General features: G+C 42.0%; 1 protein-coding gene across 1 annotated transcript in view; it reads left to right on the plus strand.

The window, feature by feature from the left end:
• The window catches only part of LOC127660454 (AN1-type zinc finger protein 3-like), a 583,207-nt gene that overhangs the window by 389,646 nt on the left and 176,567 nt on the right, over positions 1–16,994 (plus strand). The gene's annotated exons all lie outside the window — the stretch shown is intronic.

The raw sequence follows: 16,994 nt of genomic DNA on the forward strand, positions 1-16,994 counted from the left end.
CCGTCGTCTCCTCCTTTGGAGTCAGCAGCGACTCAAGTCACTGCGCGCCACTCACATCCCCGGCAACCTCAATGTGATAGCGGACGCGCTGTCAAGACAAAGCTTGCCCGGCGGAGAGTGGAGGCTCCACCCCCAGTCGGTCCAGCTGATTTGGGACCGGTTCGGCAAGGCTCAGGTAGACCTGTTTGCCTCCCAAGAAACCTCCCACTGCCCGCTCTGGTATGCCTGGACAGAGGCTCCCCTCAGGGCAGATGCGCTGGCACACAGCTGGCCTGCGGGGCTGTGCAAGTACGCATTTCCCCCAGTGAGCCTTCTTGCACAGGTGCTATGCAAGGTCAGGGAGGGCAAGGAGCAAGTCATTCTGGTAGCCCCTTACTGGCCTACCCGGACTTGGTTTTCGGACCTCACGCTCCTCACGACAGCCCCTCCCTGGCGGATTCCCCTGAGGAAGGACCTTCTTTCTCAGGGACGGGGCACGCTCTGGCACCCGCACCCAGACCTCTGGAACCACCACGTCTGGCCCTTGGACAGGATGCGGAAGATCTAGCCGGCCTACCACAGACCGTCATAGATACAATCAATCAAGCCAGAGCCCCCTCTACCAGGCATCTCTACGCTCTAAAGTGGTGTCTGTTCACGGACTGGTGTTCTTCCCGAGCCGAAGACCCGCAGAAGTGCGCAGTTAGGTCAGTGCTCGTGTTTCTTCAGGAGAGGCTGGAGAGGAGGCTGTCCCCCTCCACCCTCAAGGTGTATGTCGCCGCTATTGCGGCCCACCATGACACGGTAGATGGCAAGTCTCTTGGTAAGCATGACTTAATCGTCAGGTTCCTAAAAGGTGCCCGGAGGATAACTCCCTCCCGGCCTAACCTGTTCCCCTCCTGGGATCTCTCGGTCGTCCTTACGGGCCTCCAGAGACCCCCCTTCGAGCCGCTTGACTCAGCTGGACTCAGGGCCCTCTCTCTCAAGACTGCCCTGCTGATCGCGCTCGCTTCCATCAAGAGGGTCGGGGACCTGCATGCGTTCTCTATTAGCGACGCTTGCCTGGAGTTCAGTCCGGCAGATACTTTCGTGATCCTAAGACCGCGACCGGGCTATGTGCCCAAGGTTCCTACCACGCCCTTCAGGGATCAGGTAGTGAACCTGCAAGCGCTGCCCCGGGAGGAGGCAGACCCAGCCCTTTCACTGCTGTGTCCAGTACGTGCTTTACGTATTTATCTGGACCGCACACAGAGCACCAGACGCTCTAAGCAGCTCTTCGTCTGCTTTGGGGGACAGCAGAAAGGGAATGCTGTCTCCAAGCAGAGACTCGCCCACTGGGTTGTCGACGCCATTTCCCTGGCTTATCACACCCAGGCCGTGCCCCCCCTTTGCGGGTCCGAGCTCACTCCACCAGGAGTGTTGCGTCCTCATGGGCACTGGCTAGGGGCACTGCCCTAGCAGACATTTGTAGAGCAGCGGGCTGGGCAACACCTAACACTTTTGCGAGATTCTACAATCTCCGAGTTGAGTCAGTATCGTCCCGTGTTCTCTCAGGTACCGAGCCCGTAGAACTCGGTGGCACGCCCACGATCTGACCAGGTGAATTGCTTGCACCTAGCGCCCTTCCCCCTAACCAGGGGAAACAGTGCGCCTTCATTCCCAGGAGATCTCAGGTTTGGGACACTGGTCAATTCCTCCCTAGCCCTCGTGGGTCGCAGTTCAGCGGAGGAACTCGCTGACCCAAGCCACTGCGGGTACCGGAAGCTACCCTGTACTGGTATAGGTGCTCCACAGGTAAGGCCTCCTTCGGACTCCCCCTGTGTGTAACACCACGGTTCTGTCCCCTCTGGCGAGCTGACTCCCGTGTTCCCTTAGGCAGTCATGGCTGCCTCGGCTGCCGTGCTGTATGTTCCCCCCTCTATAGGCTGGATCCACCACCGCACCGACTTTTCCACAGAGGCCCTAAGCAGGCCTCTGATGGTTTTGCCACTTAAACTTGCCTCCCCTCTCGGGTAGGCGTGGCCTCCGCAGGGTCTTCTCCGCCCTGGATAAGGGCTAAGACCCCCTTCCCTCAATGCGTGTAAGGGCCCCGGCCTAAGTTGCTCTATGCGAGAAACATAAAGAGAAAAGAGGCCCGGCCAGTCTTGGCCCGTTCCCAGGTTGGCGGCCAGCACCTTGTTCCCCTTCAGGGTAACGATAAGGAATCCTGATGGCTTAAATGGGGCATTGGGGAAGGGTACGAGCAGCCTGATACAGTTGGTCGTCCTGCACGTAAGAATACCTGCTCGCTCCTGTATCAGCAGTTCACGTACACGGCTCAGCGCATGGCGCTTTTATAAGTGGACCCCTAGTGTCGCTTCTCTGACACAACGTGGAGAGAGCGACAGAAGGGGAATGTCTAGGTTACGTATGTAACCTCCGTTCCCCGATGGAGGGAACGAGACGTTGTGTCTCCCCTGCCATGTCGCTGAGCCGAGCCACTGTTGTGGCCGGACCATTTCCGGCTCCTCAGAAAAATCCTGAATGAACTCCCGTATTTGCGCCGCTTAAATACCCGTATGTCCGGGGGCGGGACATGCAAATAGTGGATGCCAACTCTCTTTTTTCATAGTCCAGAGGTGAATATCGGCGCTCAAGAGAGACCCCTAGTGTCGCTTCTCTGACACAACGTCTAGTTCCCTCCATCGGGGAACGGAGGTTACATACGTAACCTAGACGTTTTCTTGTGTTGTCAGATGTTTTAACTGAATGTTGTGCATGTTAACGCACATTCATTATATTTGCAGTGTTGTTCAAAGGGATAGCTCACCCCCTAAAAATAACAATTCTCTCATAATTTACTCACCCTCATGCCATCCCAGATATTCTGCTGAAAACAAACAAATATTTTAGAAGAATTTCTCAGCTCTGTAGGTCCATAAAATACAAGTAAATGGTGACCAAAACTTTGAAGATCCAAAAAGCACATAAAGGCAGCAAAACATTAATCAACACAATTCCAGTAGTTAAATATATATCTTCAGATGTGATATGATTGGTTTAGGTAAGAACAGATCAATATTTAAGTCCTTTCTTTTTCTATATATGAACAAAGAATCGTAATCCCAAAAAACAATAGAAAAAGAATGTGAAAGTGGAAATTTATAGTAAAAAAGTACATAAATAATGATCTGTTTCTCACCCACCCCTATCATATCAGTGATTTTGTTCTGGAAGCGGGCCTGCTGAAAGTGTAGGCTGAAAGTGCTGAAAGTGTAGGCTGATAATGGTTGTCAAGCAACTACCCAAACATGACGCATTACTGTAGAATTCTGGTTTTCGAACCCAGTCTTCTGACAATCGTATTAATTGTACAAGATGGCTGAATCATAAGAAGCCAGGTTTCTCACCCACCCCTATCATATCAGTGATTTTGTTCTGGAAGCGGGCCTGCTGCCAACAAGTGCGTGGGTACTTATAATACAAACGATATTTTGCATTATCAATACTGTAAAAAGGCTGATATCATTAACCGATATAATTATTACTTAATGATATATTAAGTCATTTTTGGAGATTGGCATGTATAAATATAAAGCAGTGTGTTGTATTCAACAATAACACCTGTGGGGGCCTGGGTAGCTCAGCGAGTATTGACGCTGACTTACACCCCTGGAGTCACGAGATTGAATCCAGGGCATGCTGAGTGACTCCAGCCAGGTCACATGGGGTAACCTCCTCTTGGTCGCGATTAGGGTTTCTCGCTCTCAATGGGGTGTGTGGTAAGTTGTGAGTGTATTGCGGAGAGTAGCATGAGCCTCCACGTGCTGTGAGTCTCCGCAGTGTCAAGTACAACGAGCCACTTGATAAGATGCGCAGATTGACAGTCTCAGGACTGGAAGCAACTGAGACTTGTTCACCGCCACCAGGAGTGAGGTGCGTAACCATGCCACCACAAGGACCTACTAAGTAGTGGGAATTGTGCATTCCAAATTAGGAGAAAAAGGGGATTAAAAAGCAAAAACAAACAAAAAACAATAACACCTCTAATACAGCGTGTATTTGTAAATAGCACTGCTTCATAGTTATCAGTGCTCAAAAGGCAGTGGAGGATGTTAGACAGCATATCAAGGTTTTTATTTCTCATTTTCAAACTTATTCACAATTTCCATCAAATTAACCATCACTCCCCAATGCACAAAAACACCACCAGCCTCGCTCGCAATCACAAGCACAAGCACACTTTCGCAATGGATAATTTTCCAGCTGGCTGGCCAGAGGTCACGCTGTGTGTTCAGGAACAGATCGCTGATTGGCCTTTGTTCCATTGGGGAATGTGAGCAGCGAGCCGGATTACTCTGCCTTATTTACCTGCGGCTAACAATAGTGTAAATAAAACAAGGATGTTCTATCAATCAGCATACACAAGCTATGATCTATGTTAATTGAACTCTGTGTGTGTGTGTGTGTGTGCGTGTCTACCCTCCCTGGCATGTCAATGTCACAGTTCCATTATTCTGTGTTAATGGGCCTTGCCACAAATACTAACACTCCTCTCTGAGAAATGATGCATGGCCCGATGTCATTACAGAGCAAAATGTGCACCATCTATAAATAACTCCATGCACCTTGTCTCCTTCTAAACAAAAGGTCAAAGACCTGACAAACAGTTCTAGTGCTGAGTTTTATGACAGTAGAAATGTGTCAACTAGTAGGGATTCTGCTATACTGTTCAAATTGAGAGATATCCGCAGCGTACTTTAAAACAATCTAACACAAGGCAGAACACTTTAGCCTACTCTGTAAATTCTTTTGCAAATAGGCACTTCCAGTGTACACAGTTTTGTTGATTATGAAGGCAGCAATGTAGTTTTCATGCATTGCGATGCACTGCTTTCTTCCCACGAAGACACGGTGAAAGTGTAGGCTGATAATGGTTGTCAAGCAACTACCCAAACATGACGCATTACTGTAGAATTCTGGTTTTCGAACCCAGTCTTCTGACAATCGTATTAATTGTACAAGATGGCTGAATCATAAGAAGCCAGCTTGTACAAAAATGAGTGACTTTTACTCCGTTAGACTAGCTAGATAAAATGTTATTCCTCTATTTTATTGATTTCAAATGCTGTTTGTTGATTAGTTGGTCTCTATGGGAATAAAAGCTGTATCTTCTCATACGAGCCAAGTCACATGATGTCTTACGATGTCACCATCTTGTACAAAGTTTTCAAGAAACTACGGTGGTTTTCCGGTCATAGGTGTGCATTTATCAGCTTTTTTTACAACTGCTTTGTCTCATCTAATTACATCTATCATTTACTATTTTAAATCTTTAGCTTTTAACTTCTGTGTTACATTATATCATGTGAAGCAGCTCTATTAAACTGGTGCTAAACTTACCATTAATTTGTTATGAATAATCATTTGGTTAGCGTCCATCAAATTCTATATAAAAATAAAAACATAACTGAAAAGGGATAAGGAAAAGGAGGAGGCGAGAACCGGCTTGGCTGGTTATATTATATAACTAATATAAACACTAGTTTAATGAGAAACTTAAACAAACGACACAAACACACACATGATGGTCACAATCCCTTTATCCCTCTCGGAGGCTTAATTAGCCTGATAAGGGACCGGGTGTGTATAACCCCCCCCTCTTTCCCTGGGGAGGGGCGTGCCTTCCATCCCGTCTACCTGGATGAGGGAGGGGACAAGGGAAGGGAAACAGAAATTATTAAACTTCCTGTAACAGTGTAGTACCCCCAAAAAACACTGTACAATTTAAAAAAGGGAAAAGGCAAACACTGAGCAGCATTGGGAGAGAGAGATGAAAAAAAAAAAAACACTTACTCGCCAGTTCCCCAATATGCCGTAGGTTGGTCCTCGGCCACTCCTACACCCGCTAATGGACGACAGCCACGCCTCCCTGGGGGGATCGGAGGCAGTCCTCCAGCCCCTGAGGGACGGAATGCCCCTCCACGTTCTAGGGGAACAGAAGGGGTCTCCCCCGTCCCTGGCAGCGGTTCTCCGCTCCAGGCGGTCGGCAGCGAGCCCCTCCCCTCTCGCGGTCGGTGGTCTCAGACCCCGCCCCATTTCAGCGGCTGGTAGGGGACTCCTCCACCCCTGGCAGTGGCCCGTTGGTTAGGAGCCCCTTCTCCCCTCGCGTTCGACGGCCGTTCCTCCGCTTCCAGATGGTCGGGCTCCTCCGTCTCCCAGCAGACGGCCTCGGCTGCTCCGTTGGGGTGGATGGTAGTGGCGAGAACTCTACTATGGCATATCCCTCCTCCTTCCCGGGTTTCGGCACCAGTGTAAAGGGATAAGGAAAAGGAGGAGGTGAGAACTGGCTTGACAATATAAATACAAGTTTAATGAGAAACTTAAACAAAAGACACAAAAACAAACATGACGGTCAGCTGACCGTAAACAATCTCTCTCTCATCGCACCACCTTCTGCAGTCAGCCTTTATCCCTCTTGGAGGCTTAATTAGCCTGATAAGGGAGTGGGTGTGTATAATCACGACCCGGCCCTGCCCTCCGCCCTGTCACAATAACAAATTGTAATATGAGATAAAGTATTTACTTCACTGAATTATCAAAAACTACATTACATAGTAATATATACAATTTGAAAATAAACACATTTCCAGAAAACATAATAATATTGGGATGTACACTTTTATCTTACCATGATATAAAATGCTTCTTACTGTACATTTCGGTCATACTGCCCAGCCCCGAAAACAGCCCTTCAATCCAGTCTCAATATTTGCTTACCTTCATGCTTTATCCACATATGTATGTAACATAATTCATATATGAATGAGATCTGGTCTCATTACATCAATCGCCTTGGGGAAGAGCAAATGAGACCTTCGGCCCTGAGGTTAATCCTGTGATTAACATGAGCTAATATATGCTTGGAATTTGTGTAATTAGAGTCCCCTTTTGACAAAGTGACCATATTATCATTTATTAATCCATCTAGGAGAGACACCATCTACAATTTCATCTAAGAGGTATCTAATTACCTCTCTGAGATCAAATGGATCATAGTGAAGGGTGTTCTGATGTGACATGAATGTATTTATAACTCATACAGTTCATTTCCTAAAAGGTGAACACATTTACCTGGGAAGATAAAGGAATGGTTCATCCAAAAATGAAAATTCTGCCATCAGCGAGGAAGTTATTAAGAGAATCGGACCTGTTCAACATCAAATAAATACCCTAGAAAAATAATCAAATGTTTTTTAAAGGTGCACAAAGTATTTTTACCCCCATTTTAAACAGTTGCACATTTAAAACACATGAGATGAAGACTTAAAGATCATGTTTTTATATATCTAATTTGACAGAATACACCATATGCTCTCGAAGGAAACCCAGGGAACCGCTGGTCTCTTTAAAGTCTAAACCATAGCTGCAGAACGCAATATGCTGACAGTCACGAATTTGGACAATCAATCAACAGTGTTTATCGGTGAATTGCCGAGGAAGTGCGGTTTCTAAGGAAACACCTCTCAAAGCTCCGATCAGAGTCTTCGGCCCTAGCTGAGAGCAGAAGATAGAGGACCATTTATTCTGAAGTCCTCAGTCAAAGGACAAAGGAAAGGGCTGATGAGAATTGAGTGCTGATAAAGCACAGAGTCGATAAGTACAGCTGGATGGAAGAAAGAGACACATTTCTGTCTCATCACAAGATGAGTTCATTTGGGCTTTGATTCAGCACCTGTATGAGGAACCAGAGAGGAAAGAGTCGATATTGACCTGTTTTCTTCACTGCGATCACGCAGGACATGACACCGCAACCCTCAAAACCTTTACTGTGAAGAAAAGGGAGAAAACAAATGCACTATAAATCCACTATATATTGCTATTATCTTTAAAACAATATTTTGTTAAAATTAAAGGTAATGTATTTTGTATATATTAAAATACATTTTAATACATCTAAGACATTTGTAGGCAGATTAAAATGTTGCTGTTTGTTTGAGAATCCCGACCAGTCCAACAGAGCAATGTTTATTTTTTATGCATTTTTTAGTGTAACAGAAATTAGACACTTCACCTTTAAATCAAAATAAATAAATAAAGGTGCACTTAGTAATTTTTTTAACATGTCATCGGCTTGGATGCAGCATTATTCAAATGCAATAGTTTTCAGTTAACAATGTAATTTCCCTGTTTCCACCTGGTATTATGATGCGTCTTGGGTGATCCGATCCCATGTGGTCACATGAGACACATTTAAGTGACCAGGTGTAAACAGCGATGTGTCACAATGTGTTCGGATTTGGAGGGGAGGGTCTCTGTTTCATGACAACATACATCAATCACTGACAGTGTGTTACTGCATGATAATACAGCGCAACAAAGTCAGAAAAGTCAAAGAAATAACGGCACACATTTTTTTTCCAAAATGTGGTTGAAATTTAATCTAAGCACAAACGCAAAATGTCAAGCAGATTTATCTGTTATTTTAGTGGATTTCCTGTTTTGAAGGAAGATGAGGGGTGGTGCTTCACTGCTTCTGTGACACATAATGGATGGATTAGCATATAAACCTTGTGTGATGTGGACACACGTGTTTTTGACCACATTCGTATATGTGATTTCTGTGACTCGATCACAAAACATTTTAGACCCAGTTTGGTCCTGTATTTAGGGCTGACCACATGTAACTGGATCACCTGAAATGCATCTTAAAACCAGGTGGAAATGAGGTCAAAATCTCTAATAACAGGACGTTACAGAAATTAAGCAAGTAGTATTTGGATGGTCATGTGATTCTAACATGGCAGCCCCCATGAGGGGACCCTCTCCATATAGAATAAAACAGCTTTTATACGTTTACCGATTTAACTGGAGTCTTCATCTCATGTGACTGGTGATATCATACCTATGTTTCAAAATTACAATTCATTTCTTTAGAAGCAAAGCTTTTTAAATGAGGAAAAAATGACTGAGAGCACCTTTAATAGTAATTTGATTAAACTTTTGTGATTACATGTCAATAAGCACCCAGATGATCATTTTATTGCTCATAGGCTGATCTTTTATAGCTCAAGAGATTCATTAAAGTATGAAATTTGTTTCAGATGGCTTTCCTACGATTCTGTAGGAGAAATAAAAACCAGTGTTGGGTAAATTACTAAAAAAGAAAAACGTAATACACTACAAATTGCCACATTTTTCTCTAAATTGTATTTTTATTACTTTATTGATTACTTCACTGAAAAAATAATCCCATAATTGACTTTACTTTCTATCTAAAACTTTTCACAGAAGCTTATTTGTTCTTTTGTTCAAAATTCCCTCCTTCACTGTCGCACACCCTTCAGCTGTCAAAACATAAACACAAACAGAGGTATTTATGAATTCATATTTTAAATGTAATATACATAAATATTATTATTTTAGCAATATGTGTAACGCAAGTAATTTATTAAAAGTAATTACCTGAACTGAAAGTCTGTCACTGTAATCTGATTATAATATATTAAAATGTTTTAATGTATTACACTACTTTTTGTTTTCAGATTACAGTAACTAATTACATTGTAATAAGGTTACACCCAACACTGAAACAGACACACATGGAACAATTTAGCCCAATTTGTTACATTGTTGAAATGTCTTCTGAAACTCTGGATGATATGCAAGTGAGATGGTCTTTTTTTTCTTAGAAGAAACATCTGAGAGGGAAATAGGATTAGTAGTTTCCATTTGCTCTCTGTTTAATCTCATTGCTGTCTAGGAGAAACAACTGATATTTTTAGAGTTTTAGGGCCATATTATAAGCAAGTAAGCGCTAAGCTCAGCACAATGCCTTCACTCATGATCACAAAGTCAATGGGCAAGCGTGTGCTCAAGTTTTTTTGGTGAAATCGCGGGCGTGCAAGGAGCTAATCGGGTCAATGGAGGTTCTTTCCGGCATGTCTCTGTCCTATTATACAATGCATTCCCTGACAAGCACCAAAAAATCCAAAGCAAATTTAAACATTTTGACTCTTCCACCTGCCCCTTTTGCAGTGACTTAAATCTAAAAATAATAATAAATATAGCTGCAAGCAGCGATGGCGGGCCCAAGCCGGTGGCACCGCCACCCCCGTGCCTTTAGGGTTGCTGTGCACGATGGGCAATAACGTAACCTCGCTTTGACTGTCGAGAAGATGTGTGCTGTAGACCTTGCATCAGTGTGGGCTCTGCAAAAGTGCGCATCGAGGGCACATATCAACCACAAAGTATGCGTGAGCACCCTTCTGATACCTAAAATGAAAAATGAGACACCCTACGGTCTCATGGAGTTAATGGACACATGAAATAAGTACACAAGACTGAAAATTCATATGAAGTGTTCCATTTGGGACAGGGCCTATGACCGTGAACCACAATAGTCACATCTATGAGGTAATTCAAATGTAGAATAATTTTTAATGTCATAGGATGTCATAGGCCAATATCTTTTGCAGCACTTAAATGTGTTAATCCAGAAGGCCAGTATTTATCTGGAGGTCTTTGTACAGGTTTATTAATGTAATTATAATTTACGCTTATGTGTTCCTATGATATGCAATGGAAGTACATTTTTATGTTTAACATGGGTGTATTCACAATACATAGCATACTGATATCATATTTTACGATTATTTATCATTATGTTAAGTAGATCATTAAAGTTAAGATAGTAAATGTATTTATATATTTTGTAGTAGCTAATATAACAAGCAAGTACACTGTGGGAATTATGAATTATACCAATGGAGTCGTATGGATTGCTTTTATGCTCCCATTATTATGCTGTCCTTTTTTATTCATAAATTAATTTCCTCGCCACGGCCAAAACGTTGGAGATATCAAAAATCCATCCGCAATGTAGCATCCTCAATGTCTTGACTTCATGCTGACCGAGTTTGGTGGTGATTGGATTAATTCTCTAGGAGGAATATATATAATTCCAGAGCATGTGTTTCCAAACAACCTATAATAGCCGACTTCCTGTTGGGCTGGCGTAAAACTTAGAGCACGAAAGTTGTTCGGCCCGATGAGATCTAGAAGTGTTCCAAGTTTCATATTATTACATGCAAGCATGTTTGATATATGGACCAAGTTTTCAGACCCCGTTCAAGGGGGGCGCTGTCGAGCCCCCCTGCCACGCCCGGGTACCAGCTTCAGCCCGGCCCCGATGGCCGCGGGTTCTGACCCGTGTGCAAAGTTTCAAGAGTTTTTGAGCACGTTAAGGGCCCCAAAACCTTGAAAAACAAAAATAAAAGCATTTCACTCATCAGCAAAATCAGCCCCCTCCCCCCAGACACAGAGAGACGTAGGGTCAGTGGGAGAGGCAGAGAAAATTCTCCAAAAAATCCACATTCAAACCAAAATATCTGACTTTCTGTTGGTCTGAGCTAATGACTGTAAATTAGAAAGTTGTCCGGCTCGATGAGAACAATATAATTACTGAGTTTTGTGACTGTGGGTTAAAGTATAAAACCAACCCCTCACTTTTGTCAAAAGGTGGCGCTACTGAGCCCCTGCACCACGCCCGTTTCTGAAACTTTGCACATGTCTACTGGCTAATAAATGTGATGTGTCTGTCGAGTTTCATGCAATTTCAAGTATGCTAAGAGTCTAAAAAGCATCAAAAAGAATATTCGAGTTTGAAGCATTGCCGCTGCAACAGTATCCAAGATATCAATAATCCTTTCACATGTCTACATCTGCCGTGTGTTTACATTACACACCAAAAGTTTTAAGTAAATCGGGTAAAAATAAGAGGGTGATTTCAAAGCATTTTGAAAGTGACACACTTCCTTCTGCCAGTTGGTGGCGCTATAACTTTGACTCACAATAGTCACATCCATGCCATCGGGCTCTTACAGCGAACAAACTGCTGAAGTTTCATCGAGATCAATTAATGTATGCAGAAGTTATAACACACTTCCTGTTTCTCTTTTTGCGCTATCATTTCGTTTCCTCGCCACGGCCAAACCGTTCGAGATATCAAAAATCCGCCGGCAATTTTTCATCCTCAATGTCTTGACTTCATGCTGACCGAGTTTCGTGGCGATTGGTGGAATTCTCTAGGAGGAGTATTTCAAATTCCATTGCATGCCTTTTCCAAACAACCCTAAATAGACGATTTCCTGTTGGGCTGAGGTAAAAAGTAAAAGTATGAAGGATATATGAAACGATGAGATCTATATGTGTACCGAGTTTCATATTATTACATGCAAGCGTGTTTGATTTATGGACCAAGTTTTCGGACCCCGTTCCAGGGGGCGCCGTCGAGCCCCCCTGCCACGCCCCGGTACCAGCTTCAGCCCGGCCCTAATGGCCGCGGGTTCTGACCCGTGTGCAAAGTTTCAAGAGTTTTCGAGCACGTTAAGAGCCCCAAAAGTGCCCCAATAGTCGTAAAAAAAATAATAACCATAGTCATCCTAACGAAAACAATAGGGCCTTGCCTTTTCAAGGCTTGGGCCCTAATGATAATTGAAAAAAAAATAAACCATGACCTCTTGAAAATTTAACACAAATCTCATAATGGTTTTAAACCAACAAACGGCTTCATCAGCGAACGTCAAGGACATTATTTGATGCAGGAACTTAATTTAGTCTTTGCGCTGAGTTAAGAGGTCGTATTGAAACAAATATTGTTCTTTACGCCACTTCATTTGCATAAAATGCATGTATAGTTTGTGCACCTACACCCAACATTAGCGCAAACCCTTCAAGCCCTTGTCTCTTTAAGGGTAAACATATGTACTCAAAACAAGGATACCACCCCAATGACAGCTTTGTACATTTTTCTGAGAGTATGTGGGCAAATAACACTGAAAAGGACAACAATATTTTAAGGAATGTACCAAGAGATCTAATGTGACTATAAACAACCTCCTACCTATAGGCATAAAATCTTTTCTTTTAAAACATCATTCATTTTCTTTGTCAGCACTTGTCTTGATGAGGATGCATAATAATTTATAAGTAACTAGGACTGAAATGCAAGTCAAGCTTTTTGAGTTACAACATGTTTGGCAGTGAACAGAAAATAATTCATTCCACAGTACTAAATTAATTTGAACCTTGGCAACCATTTAATAGACAGAGAGGAGAACTGTATGGCTTCATAAAAAGGTCTAGGGGGTTTAACAGAAGAGTGTTGAAGGATACATCAGAATGTTTGATGATTTGCCACACACTCAACAAGGTGAAAACATGTAACGAAGTATGCTGGGTTAAATGTCAAAAGGCCATAATACAGTAGGTTTTGTAAATTGTATGTTTGCTGTCGTGGCATACTTTCGCGATCGTACACTCTCTCTGCTCCTCTATGGTGGAATGAACTTTCAACCTCTACAAGATCTGCTGTTACCTTCTCAACATTCAAGAACCAGCTGAAAACACATCTGTTCCACGAGCACTTATTCAACCAACACTAATTGCACATACTTCTGCACTTACTGCATGTACAAAAAATGTAATTAAATAAAATTCCTTGTTTGTCCCTTTCTTCTGTGCTAGCATCTTTACTACTCCAGACACTATAAGAACTTGGCAGTCCTATACTGCAGATGTTGGTAAACTTTGTATGACAAATTGCTGGCTATGTTTCTCATTTGTCGCTTTGGATAAAAGTGTCTGCTAAATGACTAAATAAAAATGTAATACAAAGTATGTTATCTTTGATTTAACACAATGTGTAATTGCTTAAAATGTTTTAAAGGGATAGTTCACCCAAAATACAAAATACTCTCATCATTTACTCACCCTCATGCCATCCCATATGTGTAAAACTTTATTGAAGATTTTTAGAAAATTATTTCAGCTCTGTATGTCCATACAATGCAAGTGAATGGTGGACAGAACTTTGAAGGTTCAAAAAGCACATAAATTCAGCATAAAAGTAATCCATATGACTTCAGTGGTTAAATCCATATTCTCTGAAGCAATGTGATGGTTTGGTGTGGGAAACTTTATATTATTTAAGTCTTTTTCTTTTTTTCTTTTTACAATAAATGCTCCTCTCTGCACAGTAGGTGGCAATATGCACGAAGAGTGCAAATCACCAAAAATAAAAGAAGAATAAAGTGAAAGTGGATATTTATAGTAAAGAAAATAATTAAATATTTATCTGTTTATCACCCACACATTTATCATATTGCTTCCAAAGATATTGATTAAACCTGCAAGGGGTGGCTGTGGCTCAGGTGGTAGAGCAGGTCGGCCACAATTGTCCTTGGGCAAGACATGGGACCCCAAGTTGCTCCCAATAGCAGGCTAGCAACTTGCATGGCTGCTCTGCTGTCATTGGTGTATGAGTGTGAACGGGTGAATGGGACACAGTTAAAAGGGGTGCTTCCCCTTTAAATCAACATTTCTTTTCTGGATGACATCACAAATCCCTACTTTTTCAGCCATGTTTTTTCGGCAATGAGATATGAGTTATATTCATTCTTTGACCTCCATTAAAAAAAAATATTGTTTTTTATCATTATTAATTTGACCTCTGGACATCATATGGATAATCTAATGCTCTAAAAGGGGAGCTGGCTGAAAACTTGAGGAGTAATTGAACTACACAAGCTGAATCGCTTGCATGCTGCTGTATGCACTCTGTTTTTTTGGCAATCAAATGTGAGGATGGAGTGCCAGAAAAGTCATCTAAGTATCACATTTCATTCAAATGCTCATTAAAACTAGCTAATTAAAACTGAAGAATCTTTATCAGAATGCACCATTTCACACAGAAGGTCTTGTTTTAATTGAATTTTCTATGCTAATTCCAAACATAAACCAAATATTTATTAGTAGGGACCTTCTTCATTTCACGGCGGGTTGCTCTTGCTTAAATAAGAGTGAATTGTGCGTAAACTAAACTAAAGGATATGTGTCAATGATGATGTTTACACTTGCTGAAATAATCAACTATACAGTCTTGAAGACTCAGTTTAAGATGTTGGAAGTACTTTGCATGTGGATACCAAACTAAAAGTGGACTAAAATCACAATGTAATAGCACATAATGAGCAGAGAGCCTAAGGCACATTTAATTTATCTACTGTGTGACCACCTCATTTCTGTGGGCATCAGGACCTCATTATAGATTTACTGTGTGCTCAGGGAAATTTATAAACAAGCTAATGCCGATGTGTATTTTTTTTTTCTTTCTCATATCCAAACTTAATATGTAAGTAAATCATTTGTAGGTTGATTTCACCTAAAAGTGTAACAATGTGGCACGATAAAAACATTTATCTGTCTGTTTGAATGGCCCGTCCATTCTGACACAGCAACATTGGTGTGAGTTTGAGGCTGGACTATCTGCTGGAAAAATGAGGCGAGTTTCCTGGAATCTATCATTATTTTGGCAGTTCTGTTTGGCGATGCTAGCCACGAAGAAATTATCAATTAAAATGTATTCAAGTTTTGACAGTTTTGATGGCTTGCATCGGAGTTCTGCTGTTGTTTCTATTGTGAACATGACAATTGTACTGGTCATTATTTTACATTTACATTTATGCATTTGGCAGATGCTTTTATCCAAAGCGACTTACAGTGCAATTATTACAGGGACAATCCCCCCGGAACAACCTGGAGTTAAGTGCCTTGCTCAAGGGCACAATGGTTGTGGCCGTAGGGTTCGGACCAGCGACCTTCTGATTACCAGCCCTGTGCTGTAGCCACTACGCCACCGCCACTGGTATGAGCTTGATTTCGTCAGCAGAAAACATCATTTCAGAGGCATTTCTTGATGAAAGATTTTTTTTTTTTTTTACAACACTTGAACAATAAGACCAGAGATATTTCTTAAAGGTGACAGCTTTAAATACAGATGCCTTAGAAGCCTTTATTTTTGGTCACACATTATACATACATGTTTGCATATATACAGTGAAATGTATTTGTTTTCACATATCCCAGCTAAGCTGGGGTCAGAGTGCAGGGTCAACCATGATACGGCGAAAATTCAGTGAATTTTCATTGTTTTTCTCTATTTGTGAATGCTCTCTTCATTACTCCCACATTCAGAACTCTGAATCTCAGTTACTATGTATAAAGACCATGATATTTAATTTCTTAGTTTTGCTAAATATTTCATTTATGTCTATAATTTGCCTAATTGATAGGCTAAAAAATTTTGACATTGGAGAGAATATAAGAGCACGCTGGTGTCAGGAGCACAACCAATCCCTCAACGTCAGCAAGACTAAGGAGCTTGTAGTGGACTTCAGGAAGAAAGACAGAGAGCACGGCCACATCACCATTAATGGAGCACCGGTGGAGATTCAGCAGCTTCAAGTTCCTCGTGTCCACATCACTGAGAAACTCACATGGTCTGTCCACACTGAGGCTGTTGTGAAGATGGCTCACCAGCAATAGCACCCCCCACAACTGCAAAGCCCAGCAAAGCGAGTGCGAACTGGATTCAGGATCGCAGCATCAGGACCCGCACCAGCCGACTACATGACAGCTTCTTCCCCCAAGCAATCAGACTTTTGAACATTTGATCTCTCACAATTAATATATCAGCACTGCACTTTATTAATCTTATATCTCAACCTGGACTGACATAATTATATTCTCTTCACAATACAACTACTGTATATATATATATATATATATATATATATATATATATATATATATATATATATACTTTTTATTTTTATTGTATGTGTATTCCATATTATGTGTAGGGTTTACTGTATATTGTATATTATTATTGTGTTGTGTAATTATGTGTACATTTACTATGTAAATTGTGTTGTGTAATTATGTTGTTTATTGTAAATTGATATATGTCTCATCACTGTCATGACTGCTATGTTGCTCGGAACTGCACACAAGACTTTCACCCACTGCTGCACTTGTGTATATGGTCGTGTGACAATAAAGTGATTTGATTTGATTTGAAGAGCTGCTGAAAATCCTGTTAAAACCTCAGCAGCAGGTGAGAAAATGACAACGGACATTCTGGCGAGTCAAATTGTCAACAACAGGACAGAACTGCCTTCCTAAACACTATGCAA

The sequence above is a fragment of the Xyrauchen texanus genome, chromosome 20, assembly GCF_025860055.1.
Source record: "Xyrauchen texanus isolate HMW12.3.18 chromosome 20, RBS_HiC_50CHRs, whole genome shotgun sequence".
NCBI classification, from domain to species: Eukaryota; Metazoa; Chordata; class Actinopteri; order Cypriniformes; family Catostomidae; genus Xyrauchen; species Xyrauchen texanus.